Here is a 15,626-nt window from a genome sequence, read left to right as displayed (position 1 = left end):
CAAGGCTGCTAATTCTACCTCAGGCCTCTTTCCTTCACCACTGTACACTTCCTGTCAGTTTATTACACTCTTGCAGGTTCATTTTCATTCCTATTGTTAAATCTGTCAGCCTTAGGTGATCTTCCCCTAAATGTTTGGCCTTACTCCTCCAAATGTTTTCTGTTCTCGATTGTGTTGGCCTTAGGGCTTTGTACGCTCTACCACTTCTGACCAGTGCTAAAGTATGTGTGCTCACTCCTTAAAACATGGTAACATTGGTTTCTCCCCATTTGGTGTATTTAACTTACTTGTAAGTCCCTAGTACAGTGTTACGGATTGTGCCATCGCGTGAGTAGCCCTTTAAAAATGTCTCAGGCCTGCCATTGCAGCCTGTGTGGGCAGTTTTGAGCTGACAATTCGACCTGGCAAATTTAATGTTTTTTCTGGCCTAAACCTTCTTCTTTAATATATCTAAGTCACCCCTAGGGTAGGCCTTAAACATCCCACAGGGCAGGGTGCAATATATTTAAAAAGTCGTAAATGTACTTTTAAGTTTTACATGTCCTAATGGTGGAAAACTCTTAAATGCATTTTTCACTATTGCAAGGCCTGCCTTTCCCATAGGATAACACAGGAGTTGCCATATTTCACTTAATAAGGATATCTTCCAAATGGGAGCAGGTTAACAGTTCATGTTTGGTGTATTTGGAATTGTAACAAAACCCCTTTTTTATTGGTAAAGTCAGTTTATGAATTACAGTTTTGAAAATGCCACTTTTAGAAAGCTAGCATTTTCCTGCCTTAGCCCCTTAGTGCCTGTAGCCTGTCTCTGGGTCACATGATTAGATGTAGTTGGCAGTTGGTGTTTGTCCTAGACAGCCTCACACAATAGAGAGCTTAGGTGTACCTGATGGGCCATCACTGGCAGGATGGGAGGACGGAATAAGGTACAACCACACCGACACCTGAATAGGGTTTGTCCTGCCTTCATACAAAGGATTGCATACCCCCTGTAGTTAGCCTGAAGCCTGGGCGAGAGAGACAGGAAACCTCTGCACTTGAAATGGAAACCTCTAGAAGTTTCTCCCACTTCAAAGGAGGCACCAGGTATAAATATTGGACCTCAGTCACCAACTCTTCAGTTCACTTCTAGTCTTGTGGAAGACTCTGCCAGGAAGAAGGACTGCCGTGCTGCTGATAGGACCACCACTCTGCTGGACTGCTAACTTGAAGGACTGCTGAACAACTGTGCTGGTCTACTGCCCTGCTACCCTCTTGCCTGGGTGAGAAGTAGATGGACCTGAAACCTGTACCCAGGACCACCAGAGTGACTCCAAGGGCTAGTCTATTTGTAACTTGCACCTGGACTCTGCAAATGTGAGTCCTACCCAGCCTCCTGGTGCCACCCCAATCCTGGACCCTTGAAAGTGGGCCTGAAGGTACTCTGCTAGCCCATATGTAGACCCTGCAGAACCAACACATCTCCTTTGCTGCGGGGTTCTATCCCTAGCAGAACTGATGCATTGCCTCTGCTTTGTGGATTTTCCTGTTGCATCACTGCCGTAGCCTCTTTAGAAACTCAGTTGCACGGCACTTCCTCTACGTAGGCCCTCTCATCGCAAGTCCCTCATCAATGGCATCCCCGATGACGACGCAGGACTCCGCATCGCAAGCCCTGCAGTTCTTTGGAAGCAGCCGATGTATGACTCATCCTCAATGCAGGACTTCGCATCAGCCCCTCACAGATCCCCGAAACCAACGCTGTGCCTGGACCTCGCATCGCCCTGGCGGTATGACGCATCATTGACACGGGCACTTGCAACGTTCCGCAACCAGGATTCAAGTTACTCTTGTTTAGCGGGCCCCAATGGGACCGTGTAGCCGGCCTATACGTCCATCGCGGTCGGCATGAACGTGTTACTTTGTCCCAGTCTGGCAATGCCAAATATCCACAGTTGGTGCTTTGTGCTTTTTCGTGCTATTTTCATTGAAATCTTTAAACATGCCTATCTACGGTTCTACTGATTGGATGTTTGTCATTTTTGTCTTGTTTTATTTATTAAAAAATACTCTGTTTTCCTAATTTGTTGTGGGATTTTTTGTGTCGTGTTAGCACTTTATTACAGGTTGAAATGTTTTATACACTGCCTCTAAGTTAAGCCTGACTGCTCTGTGCTAAGCTACCAGGGGGCTGAGCACAGTTTAATTTGGGGTTGCTTGAGACGTCACCCTGACAAGGTTTGTGATTCCTGCTTGAATAGGGTTTCACCCCCTCATCCAGTAACCCAATTACTTTCACCTACGTTCTTTATTTGTCACCTTTTAGCATTGTTCTCTTATACCCTTCCTTCTCCCTTTCTTTCTTTCTTTTTTCGGCTCTGGGTCAAAGTCTCATCAAGGAAAACAAGTGACGTTCTCAAATATTAATGCGGGTGTCTTTCAGAAACAGGGTTATTAATTTGAGCTGGGGCACCCCTGCCAGCTCTATAAACCCACTCTGGTTAGGTTAAAACACAGTACTAAGTTCAAGCAGTAACAATAATTTTGAAGTAAAAATCACAGCACAATACAACTTCTTTAGAAACATAGAGAAACATTTAATGAGTAAAAAGACACAAAAATCATCAAAAATATGGTAAAGGGAACCTGAGATATGAATGTTTAAAGATTTAAGCCAAAAGGACCTAAAATAAGTCAGGCACTATGGAGAAACAACAGTTTGTGGTGGACCTGGACCTATGCACAGTCTGACCATGATGGATCTGAGGTTGTTTACAACAATCGAGTTGTCCCAGTCAAAGGTTTTTAACTTCAAACTCAGTCTTCAGCTGCTGAGGAAGCTTCTTCTGGTCCTGAAGGCTTCTTGACACCAGGTCTCTCTCCAGAAAACTTCTTTGGGATCCAGTCATCTTTAGTCAGCTGGGCCCTCTTGGTGTCAGGAGTCATTTTGTTGTTTGTGTCCTTGAAGCAAGTAAACAGGAGGCGAACAATTTGACCCTTGAAGGGCAGCTCCATTTTTTGGGTGACAGCAGGATTTAGGGTTCCTTGTGTGATTCCTCATCTTCCAGGAGGAGCCAGGAGTCAGAAGTCATGATTTTCTTCTATAGATTGAGGCTTCACAGCTCCAGGAATGTTCGGAGGATATGGTGATGGTGGTGCTAAATTTATTCTCTTCACAACATAACATAACAATTGTATTTGTAAAGCGTACTTTCCTCCGGAGGCATCTTGGTGCTGAACAACAGATGTTTATTGTTACCCAACTCAATGGTACACAAGCCTGTGCTTGGAGCAATTCTACAACCCAGTCCTCACAATTTTACCCTGGAACCCCTATTTGTACATGGCGGGATCCAGCTGCCACAAGTCGGGTCTATCTTTAGCGTCTTAACCAGTCCCCAATGTTATACCTGGCATCCTTGGCGCGGTTTCCTCTGACTTTTGTCTTCTGACCTTACGTTTTGCTGACCTAATATTTGCTGGATTTAGGATTCTGGGCACTTTACCACTGTTAACCAGTGCTCAAGTGTGTGTGCTCTGTACTATAAACATGTTACCATTGCCTTAACCACAATTCGCTTATTTAATTTACTTGTAAGTCCCTAGTAATGTGCACTGTATGTACCTAGGGCCTGTAACTTAAATGCTACTAGTGGGCCTGCAGCACTGATTTTGCCACCCACTTTAGTCGATCAATCAGGATTTATAAAGCGTGACTTATCCCCCAATAGGTTATCCAGGCGCTTGCAGACCCTGGAGACTTATTCAAACAGCCAGGTCTTGGAGACCATTCAGAATTCTTTTTATTTTTTTATTTTTTTAAGAACCTTTATTTCAATTAGCATGAAATTACAAACACGGGCCTACAACCAGTGTGGCCGGCCGCTAATTAAATCGAGCAGAAATTAAGGAAGAAGTATCACATCAATACGGCGCTTAAAAACAAAGCCACATCCAGGATACAGCAGAGAATCAAGACAATACGTGATACCAAGGATTTGAAACGGTTCATTTTTAAATAACCAAAAATTAAATCGAAAATCGACATCGCATTGTCATTCCCGCTCCCAACACAGTCAGCTAAAACACATTATCACTCCGATGATGAACATAGATTGAATGGGAAAGGAGAAGAGTATCAAAGTCAGGATAAATGCACTAGTCACGTACCAAGCACGGTATGCGAGCCCCACCCCTGAAAGGGAACGTACTATGGGAGACATGAAGACGACGACATCGAAGAAGGAAAAGGACAAAGGGCCATAGAAACAAAAAAAGGGACAGAAAACAAACCCATCCCACAACCCCCCACCCTGCACCCCTGCAAAAGGCTACGGCCTACCCCCCCAGCAGCGTGCCTGTCGCCCTAAATGAGAGTCCCGAAATATAGAAAAGAAAGAGAAAGAAAGAAAAAAGAATTGAGGAGAAGAGCCAGCGATTCGGTTACCCATTCCCTCCCACCCCCGCATACGAGAATCGTATAAACAGAAGCAGTATAAAAGTATAAGTATCAGCAAGCACATAAAACGCAATCAATTACAGCCCCACTAGACGTGCCCTTGAATCACCAGTAACCAGCAAGAAGTCCCTCCAAATCCCAAACGAGGTCACCCCTGGCCGCTTCTGGCAATAGTATCAATGATGAATAGTCCTGCAGACGAGATACAATTCGGTACAAAAGGTCCAATCGTTCCAATCAGACCAGGTAGCGCAGCCGCCCAACATGGTCGTAGCCACCGAGAGACAACTGGCGATGCATGGCGGATGTCGGAATGCAACAATACCCAGACCACCAACAGTCTCAAGTCCAAAGACAGGTCAGCCGAGCACGGAACGGAAAACACAGGATGTGGGAAACACCGCAGCACAGTCCGGGCCTCATGTACTATGGATCGATGTAGCTTCTCCACTCGCTGGATAGAAAAAGGACCCGGTGAGACAACCACTTGCGAAACAGGTGTGGCAACAGTAAGCTCAGAAACCAAATCTATTCGCGCCTCCAAGGCTGTAAACTCATCCGGGGGATATAACACTGTAGCAGAGGGAGACGCATCGGCACCAACTCGAAAGCAACCCAGTCCGCTACAAAATGGCGGGTCAGCAATGGCGGCGATCCTTCCTTCCAAATCCCGGGCTCCCCGGAGCAGGGCAGTCCGCAGGGTTGTCCATTCAGAATTCTTGAAGTGAGGTGATGGTCCGGAGGTGTGTGGGGAGGCTGTTCCAAATTTTTGCTGTAATGTGGGAGGAGTGCCCTCCACTTCTGCTTCAGTAGATGCGGGGAGTATGGGCAAGTGAAGGGAGGCAGAGTATAGTCTTCTCAATGATTGGTGGAAGTTCAGGCGGTGGTTAATGTAGGTGGGCCCTTGGTTGTCTAGAACCTTGTGTGCATGGGTCAGCAGCTTGAATTAGCATCTCTTCTTTACAGGAAGCCAGTGGAGTTTCCTGAGGTGGGGTGTGATATGGGTTTGTAAGGAAAAGCAGAGGATGAGTCTGGCTGTGGCATTCTGTATGGTCTGATGTCACTGTAGAAGCTGTGTAGCGATTCTTACGTAGCCGGAATTGTCATAGTCCATTCTACTGGTGATGAGGGCTTTGGTCACTGTGTGCGTCTCGTGTGTAGGGGCAGCCACTTGAAGATCTTACACAAAGAGCGCAGAGTGAGGAAACAGGCAGAGGAGATGGCGTTAATCTGTAATTTCACGGTGAGCTTGTTAATGATGATTCTGAGGTTTCTGGCATGGTTGGAGGGAGTGGGTGCAGGTCCTAGGTCTGAGGGCCACGAGGAGTAGTTCTGTTGCTGCTGTGGCCAAAGATTAGTACTTCTGTCTTGTCTGTGTTCTGCTGCAGGCAGTTTTTCATCCTGTTGGTGATGTTTTTTCATGCGTCTGTGGAAGTTGGTTCTGGTGGTGGTGAAGTCGTCGGTGAGTGAGACGATGAGTTGGATGTTGTCTGAGTATGAAAATATGTTGAGACCGTCGGATCTGACGATGTTGGCCAGCATTTATGCTTTGAAGAGTATGGGGCTGAGGGATAAGCCCTGGGAGACACCACAGGTTTTCTCCTTGGGTTCAGCGGTGAAAGATGGGCGGTTGATCCTCTGGGTTCTTCCGGTGAGAAAGAATGGTCATCATCTGAGCGCGTCCCCTTGGGTGCTGATGTGGTGGAGTCTTTCGATCAATGTGTGGTGGGATATGGTCCCGAAGGCTGCCGTGAGGTCGAGGAGGATCAAAGCTGCTGTTTTTCCTTGGTTGAGGAGAATTCGGATGTCGTTGGTGGCAGCGATCAGGGCGGTTTATGTGCTGTGATTGCTGCGGAAGACAGATTGGGAGGCGTTGATTAGTTTGTTCTGCCCCAGGTGTGTCATGGGTTGATTGTTGATGCAGTACCTTGGCTGGGAATGGGAGCAGGGAGATTGGCCAGTAGTTTTTAAGTTTGCTGGGGTCTGCAGAGGGTTTTTTGAGTAGTGGTCTGACTTTGGCGTGTTTCCAGGTGTTGGAAAATGTTGCTGTGGTTATAGAGGTGTTGAGTAGGGTGGTGAGTTCCTGGACAATCTTTTTGGTTTTGATGTTGGAGATATGGTGTGGGCATAGGTCTGTGGGAGCTTCCGAGTGGATGGATTTCATGGTGGAGGTGGTGTCCTGGGTGGAGAGGATGTTCCAGGAGGTCAGTGTGTGGTTTGTGTTGTTTGCAGTGGTGGCGTATCTGTTGATGTGTTGGGATTCAAGGTTTCTGTATATGGTTGCGACCTTGTCGAGGAAGAAGTGGACAATGTTGTTGCACAACTCCTGTGATGGGGTGATGTTCTTTTCACTGGCAGCCGGATTGGAGAATTCCTTAACGATGTTGAAATGCTCTTTGGTATTGTTGGCATCCTGTAGCCCTGTAAACATGCCTCAGGCCTGCCATTGCAGAGCCTGTATGTGCAGGTTTAAACTGCCATTTCGACCTGGCAAGTTAACCTACTTGCCATGCCCAAACCTTCCCTTTTGTTACATATAATTCACCCGTGAGGTAGGCCCTAGGCAGCCCTATGGGCAGCGTGCAGTGTATTTCCAAGTTAGGACATTTACTTTTAGTTTTGCAGGTCCTGGTAGTGAAACTATTAAATGCGTTTTTCTCTACTGCAATGTATATCTCTCCTTTAGGTTAACATTGGGATTTCCTTCAAATATCTTTTCAATGTAATTTCTAATTGGGAAAACATAGAGATTTGGAGCTTGGTGTCCCTGGACTCATAATTTAAAATCACAACTTATGGTGAAGTTAGATTTAAAATTGCAAGTCCCTGAAAATGCCACTTTTAGACATTAACCATTCTGTGGCTGTGTCTGTCTGTCAATACATGTCTGGATTAGGTGATAGCTAGGCTTTGTGCGTTCTCTCTAGAGAGTCAAACACAAAGGTAGCTGGGGTGTTACATGTGCATCCTGATGGCCCATCATCTGGCTGATGGGCTTTCCTGAGATAAATTGGGAGGGAGGAGCTGACACTTGCAACTGAGAAGGGCTGTGCCTATCCCCTATAGTGAATCTGGAGCCAGGGCAGGAAAAGCAGGTACCCTGTGATCTTTAAATGCCTCTTTGAAGTCTCCCCCACGTCAAAGGCACGCCTTAGTATAAGTACTGGAACCCTGGCACCACCAAATCAGAACTTTGCTGGAACCAAGGACATTCTGCCAGGAAGAAGAGCTGCTGTGCCACTCTGCTAACTGCTTTGCTGTGTTGGCCTGCTCCCTGCCAATAGCTGTGCTGCAGGAGGAACTGCCACTTTGTTACCTGTTTTGCTGTGTTAACCTGATGCGTCTTGCCTGGGAGTGAGAACTGGTCTTGCTCTCTGAATTCTTGAAACCCAGTTTCTACAAGGGCTTCTGGTTTTCCCCTTGTTCTTGAAGTTTCAGATCCATCAAATCTTCCTTCCAATCTGCTTCAGCTGCTGGACTCTGTCAACTGTGAGTCCTGTCCTACAAAGAGGTGCCAATCCAGTCCTGGGTCTTGAAAGTGGGTTCTGCAGCTGTTTTTCTGTAAATATGGACTTTGCGCTGATCCTAATTGATACAGTTCCCTCCAATGCAGACACAAACCTGGTCAGACAACATCCCTGTGTGGCTTGACAACAATATGTGTCCCTACTGTGAGGTTGGACGCTGATGCAGATCCGATCTGAAGACTTCCCTGCGAGGCTCGACAGAGACACAACGCCTGCATCGTAATGCGTTCGCTAATGATGCGGGATCTGACTGCGAGGCTCGATTTCAACGCATCGGCCTGAGTGTGTGATTCGGAACCGGCACATAAAGTCTTCGCCGCCAACGCCTGCTCCATCCAACGTGGTATTTCAGCAGACTCTGCGTTGTTCTGGTAGCCAGCCTCCCCTCCATCACATTCCGCCTGAAACTTTGGATTAACCCTAGTCGAGTGTGACCTCAAGTAACCCCTAAGCGCTATTGACTTTTAAGCAGTATATTGTAGTTTATTCTTTAAAAAAATCATATCTCAAGTTTGACTTATTGGAATTTTATCGTTTTGTTCTTGTTTTACTCAGATACATTTTCTTTAGTTAACTAAACTGTGGAGTCTTTTGTGGTGTTTTCACTGTGTTACTGTAATTACAGTGTGAACAGATACTTTACAGAATACTTCATAAATTAAGCCTGGCTGTTCTGTGCCAAGCTACGAGAGGGTAAGCACAGGTTAATTTAGGCTGTGTCTCTGACTTCCCCTGACGAGGATTGTGGTCCCTACTTGGTCAGGGTGCAAATCTCTGCCAGCTAGAGACCCAATTTCAAACACCCTACCTGACAGGGTGAAAACTGTTTTTCTCTTATACCTGTTTTGAGCATCCTTGGGGTGAATAGAAGAAGCCTTGCTTGGCCTCTCCAAGTCAAAAGAAGTAGTTCTCTGATAGCTAATCTCTGCTAAGTAGTCAGCAGTTAACACACATTATCCTTTGCTGGTCCCAAAAGGAAGGCAATGTTCTCTGAGCCAGAATCATTTGCTCTCCCAGTCAAATATGCGTATTCCAACTCTAGAAGTGTGATAGGTAGCAGAACTTGTTTTCCCTCTTCTGTGACTGGGGACGGACTGTCGAAGAAGATCCTGGCAATTAATAGGAGGAGCCCTCCCTGTCATCTCCAAAGTAAAAGAAGTAGACCTAAAGCTGTGCTTTGTTCTGCCAACAGTCCCAGATAGCTAATACTTCAATGGTTGTCAGCAATTAACACACATTTGCCTTTCCTGGGCCCAGAGGCAAGCCATCGACCTCTCAGTCAGGAATGTGAACTCTCCCAGCCAAGGATATGTATTCTAGCGCTTTTGGTGTAAGGAGTGGCATAACTAATTTGAAGCCAGTTCTTGCTCAGGCACTACATTTTGCAATGTTACTTTACTGCTTAAGTTAACAAAAAGCTGACTTCCCCATTAAATCAGATTGGAACAACTATGCAGGAAATATATTTGAAGCATTTTCTAGCCCTTTCCAATGCAGAGATGGAAAATAAAGATTTTAAACCACCTATGCCTTAGATGTCTAGCCTGGCCTACATAGTGAGATACCTTTGCAGTTTTTATTTCAATGTGAGGGTATACTAACCCTTATGCCACCTGTGCCCTATGTTTATATATTGCCTAATATATTTTTATATTTTAGCACTCTGCCTATGGGCCTACAAGGCATACTTTAACCTCTAAAGTATGCCTTGTAGGCCCATAGGCAGACTTAGGAATATAGAAAATAGGCTTTTTCTTACATGTCAAATACATTTCCTTGCCAAGTGTCACTGCAGTGCATTTCAACTGCAGCCTAGCCGGGGCACAGTGGTACTACTGGCAGAAACATATTTTGGTCATATATGTTTGTGGTGTAAATTCACACTGCAGCCCACATATAACATTTACATTTTCATGTCATAGTTGCATTAATGGCACCATTTGCAAGTGTCTTATTGGGAAGTTAAATAGGCCAAATATGGAGTTCCAATGTACAGCACACATTTAAGACGTGGCGGCATTCTGTAACAATGTCTCTTGTTGTTGATTTACCAGGCCAACTTAGAATGTCACTGCTTTTCAGTAGCTGGCATTTATGGCAGTTTGTGCATCAATATAACATCGCACACACATGAACCTAGGGCAATTGCCTCTTCCAGAAATACGAAAACGACTACCTTGCTCTGTTGGTGTTGCTGAGCTGCTCAGTAGTTTACTTTTTAGGTCTCGCTGAGCCAACGCGCATGCATAGTTCAGCGAGAGTATAGTAAGGGACTTTCAAAACTGCTCCCAGTCTGCAGGCGGATCGGGCACAGTGCATGTGCGCTGGACGCGCGCGCCATTTGTCCGCCTCATTAAGCCCTAAGACCACTTTCGCCGGCAATCACTTTAGCAGCGCCCCTTTGATGTTCTCCTGCAAAGAACATCAAACATCAAAGAACATGTGTCACTTTCGCCTGCGAAAACTTTAGCAGCGCCCCTTTGATGTTCTCGGTCAAAGAACATCAAACATCAAAGAACATGTGTCACTTTCGCCTGGGCAAACTTTAGCAGCGCCCCTTTGATGTTCTCGGTCAAAGAACATCAAACATCAAAGAACGTTGTTAATACTTTGCTGCGCCGTTTGACTTACAATGTGCTTTCTCTTTCCACAAACTCGATGTTTATGGTAATTTATTTTGAGATGCTTTTAGTATTAATGTCACAAAAACATCCCCTCAAACACACACACACAACCCCCCCATGTACACACACACAACCCCACAGACAACCCCACACACAACCACACAGCCTCCACACACACAACCTCACACACACAACCCCCACGCACACAACCACAACCCCCCACACACACAACCGCAACCCCCCCACACACAAACACAACCACTACCCCACACACACCCCCATACACACACAACCCCCCCCCACACACAGCACACACAACCCCCCACACACAACACCCCCACACACACAACCCCACACACAAACAACCCCCCACACACACAAACCCCCCTCACACACACACAATCCCACACACACAACCACCCCACACTTACACACACAAACCCACAACTACACAGCCCCACACACCCAACCCCACCCCACACACACACATCCCCTCACACACACAACCCCACACACGCACACAACCCCCCCCACACACACAACCCCCCACACACACAACCCCACACGCACAACCCCTCACACACAACCCGACACACACAGCCACCCACACACACACACACACAACCCCACACACAACCCCAACCCCCCCAACCAACCCCACACCACACAACCCCCCCACACTCACAACCACAACCCCACAAACGCACAACCACAACCCCACACACGCAAACACCCCCTACCCACACACAACCCCTCCACACACACACAACCACAACCACACACACAACCATCTATCTATCTATCTATCTATCTAGCTATCGACCTCACTCTATCTATCTGTCTATCTATCGCTCTCACTCTATCTATCTATCTATCTATCTATCTATCTATCTATCGCTCTCACTCTATCACCCTCACTCTATCTATCTATCTATCACCCTCTCTCTACCGCCCACACTCTATCTATCTATCGCCCTCACTCTATCTCTCTATCTATCTATCGCCCTCACTCTATCTCTCTATCTATCGCCCTCACTCTATCTATCGCCCTCACTCTATCGCCCTCACGCTATCTATCGCCCTCACTCTATCACCCTCACTCTATCTATCTATCGCCCTCACTCTATCTATCGCCCACCCTCTATCTATCTATCGCCCTCACTCTATTTATCACCCTCACTATCTATCTATCTCCCTCACTCTATATATCTATCTATCTATCTATCGCCCTCACTCTATCTATCTATCTATCTATCGCCCTCATTCTATCTATCTATCGCCCTCACTCTATCTCTATCTATCTATCGCCCTCACTCTATCTATCGCCTTCACTCTATCTCTCTATCTATCTATCTATCGCCCTCACTCTATCTATCTATCGCCCTCACTCTATCTCTATCTATCTATCGCCTTCACTCTAACTATCTATCGCCCTCACACTATCTATCTATCTCCCTCAGTCTATCTATCTATCGCCCTCCCTCTATCTATCTATCTATCTATCTACCTATCTATCTATCTATCTATCTATCTATCTATCTATCTATCGCCCTCACTCTATCTCTCTTTCTATCTATAGCCCTCACTCTATCTATCGCCCTCACTCTATCTATCGCCCTCACTGTATCTATCTATCGCCCTCACTCTATCTATCGCCCTCACTCTATCTATCGCCCTCACTGTATCTATCTATCACCCTCACTCTATCTATCTATCTATCTATCTATCTATCTATCTATCTATCTATCGCCCTCACTCTATCTATCTATCTATTGCCCTTACTCTATCTATCGCCCTCACTCTATCTATCGCCCTCACTCTATCTATCTATCGCCCTCACTCTATCGCCCTCGCTCTATCACCCTCATTCTATCTATCGCCCTCACTCTATCGCCCTCACTCTATCTAGCTATCGCCCTCACTCTATCGCCTTCACTCTATCTATCCATCGCCTCACTCTATCTATCTATCTATCTATCTATCTATCTATCTATCTATCTATCTATCTATCTATCTATCTATCTATCTATCTATCTATATATCTATCATTCTATCGCCCTCACTCTATCTATCTGTCTATCTATCGCCCTCACTCTATCTATCTATTGTCCTCACTCTATCTATCTATCGCCCTCACTCTATCTAGCTATCTATGTATCGCTCTCACTCTATCTATCGCCCTCACTCTGTCTATCTATCTATGTATCTATCTATCTATCTATCTATCGCCCTCACTCTATCTATCTATCTATCGCTCTCACTCTATCTATCGCCCTCACTCTGTCTATCTATATATCTATCTATCTATCGCCCTCACTCTATCTATCTATCGCCCTCACTCTATCTATCTATTGCCCTCACTCTATCTATCTATCTATTGCCTTCACCTATTTATCTATTGCCCTCACTCTATCTATCTATCGGCCTCACTCTATCTATCTATCTATCTATCTATCTATCTATCTATCTATCTATCTATCTATCTATCGCCCTCACTCTATCGCCCTTACTCTATCTATCTATCGCCCTCACTCTATCTCTATCTATCTATCGCCCTCACTCTATCTATCTATCTATCTATCACCCTCACTCTATCTATCTATCTATTGCCCTCACTCTATCACCCTAACTATCTATCTATCGCCCTCACTCTATCACCCTCACTATCTATCTATCGTCCTCACTCTATCTATCTATCTCCCTCACTCTATCTATCTATCTATCTATCTATCTATCTATCTATCTATCTATCTATCTATCTATCGCCCTCACTCTATCTCTATCTATCTAACCCTCACTCTATCTATCTATCTATCTATCTATCTATCTATCTATCTATCTGTCGCCCTCACTCTATCTATCTATCGCCCTCACTCTATCTATTGCCCACACTCTATCTATCTATTGCCCTCACTCTATCAACCTGCTTATCTATCTATAGCCCTCACTCTATAGCCCTCACTCTATCTATCGCCCTCACTCTATCTGTCTATCACCCTCACTCTATCTATCTATCGCCCTCACTCTATCTATCGCCCTCACTCTATCACCCTCATTCTATCTATCTATCGCCCTCACTCTATCGCCCTCACTCTATCTAGCTATCGCCCTCACTCTATCGCCTTCACTCTATCTATCGATCACCTCACTCTATCTATCTATCTATCTATCTATCTATCTATCTATCTATCTATCTATCTATCGCCCTCACTCTATCTATCTGTCTATCTATTGCCCTCACTCTATCTATCGCCCTCACTCTATCTATCTATCTATCGCTCTCACTCTATCTATCGCCCTCACTCTGTCTATCTATCTATCTATCTATCTATCTATCTATCTATCTATCTCTCTATCGCCCTCACTCTATCTATCTATCTATCGCCCTCACTCTATCTCTATCTATCGCCTTCACTCTATCTATCTATCGCCCTCACACTATCTATCTATCGCCCTCAGTCTATCTATCTATCGCCCTCACTCTATCTATCTATTGCCCTCACTCTATCTATCTATTGCCCTCACTCTATCTATCTATCGTCCTCACTCTATCTATCGCCCTCACTCTATCTATCGCCCTCACTCTATCACCCTCATTCTATCTATCTATCGCCCTCACTCTATCGCCCTCACTCTTTCTAGCTATCGCCCTCACTCTATCGCCTTCACTCTATCTATCGATCGCCTCACTCTATCTATCTATCTATCTATCTATCTATCTATCTATCTATCTATCTATCTATCTATCTATCTATCTATCTATCCATCTATCGCCCTCACTCTATCTATCTGTCTATCGCCCTCACTCTATCTATCTATTGCCCTCACTCTATCTATCTATCGCCCTCACTCTATCTATCTATCTATCGCCCTCACTCTGTCTATCTATCTATCTATCTATCTATCTATCTATCTATCTCTCTATCGCCCTCACTCTATCTATTTATCGCCCTCACTCTATCTATCTATTGCCCTCATTTTATCTATCTATCTATTGGCCTCACTCTATCTATCTATTGCCCTCACTCTATCTATCTATCGCCCTCACTCTATCTATCTATCTATCGCCCTCACTCTATCGCCCTCACTCTATCTATCTATCGCCCTCACTCTATCTCTATCTATCTATCGCCCTCACTCTATCTATCTATCTATCTGTCGCCCTCACTCTATCTATCGCCCTCACTCTATCTATCGCCCACACTCTATCTATCTATTGCCCTCACTCTATCACCCTGACTATCTATCTTTCGCCCTCACTCTGTCACCCTCACTATCTATCTATCGCCCTCACTCTATGTATCTTCCTCACTATATCTATCTATTGGCCTCACTCTATCTATCTATCTATCGCCCTCACTCTATCTATCTATCGCCCTCACTCTATCTATCTATCGCCCTCACTCTATCTATCTATTGCCCTCACTCCATCTATCTATTGCCCTCACTCTATCTATCTATTGCCCTCACTCTATTTATCTATCGCCCTCACTCTATCTATCTATCTATCTATCTATCTATCTATCTATCTATCTATCTATCGCCCTCACTCTATCGCCCCCACTCTATCTATCTATCGCCCTCACTCTATCTCTAGCTATCTATCGCCCTCACTCTATCTATCTATCTATCTATCTATCTATCTATCTGTCGCCCTCACTCTATCTATCTATCGCCCTCACTCTATCACCCTCATTCTATCTATCTATCGCCCTCACTCTATCGCTCTCACTCTATCTAGCTATCGCCCTCACTCTATCGCCTTCACTCTATCTATCGATCGCCTCACTCACTCTATCTATCTATCTATCTATCTATATATCTATCTTTCTATCGCCCTCACTCTATCTATCTGTCTATCTATCGCCCTCACTCTATCTATCTATTGCCCTCACTCTATCTATCTATCGCCCTCACTCTATCTATCTATCTATCTATCTATCGCTCTCACTCTATCTATCGCCCTCACTCTGTCTATCTATCTATCTATCTATCTATCTATCTATCTATCTATCTATCTATCTATCGCCCTCACTT

The 15,626-nt window shown here is 45.1% G+C and overlaps 1 protein-coding gene across 3 annotated transcripts in view; it reads left to right on the top strand.

Moving 5' to 3' along the window:
* ZNF827 (zinc finger protein 827) overlaps window positions 1-15,626 on the top strand; it is a 635,524-nt gene that overhangs the window by 566,592 nt on the left and 53,306 nt on the right. The window lies entirely within an intron of this gene.

The sequence above is a fragment of the Lissotriton helveticus genome, chromosome 2_1 (assembly GCF_964261635.1).
Source record: "Lissotriton helveticus chromosome 2_1, aLisHel1.1, whole genome shotgun sequence".
Taxonomy (NCBI): Eukaryota; Metazoa; Chordata; class Amphibia; order Caudata; family Salamandridae; genus Lissotriton; species Lissotriton helveticus.
Note: the sequence above shows the minus strand (reverse complement) of the source record. Positions and strands in the feature narration are given on the sequence as shown.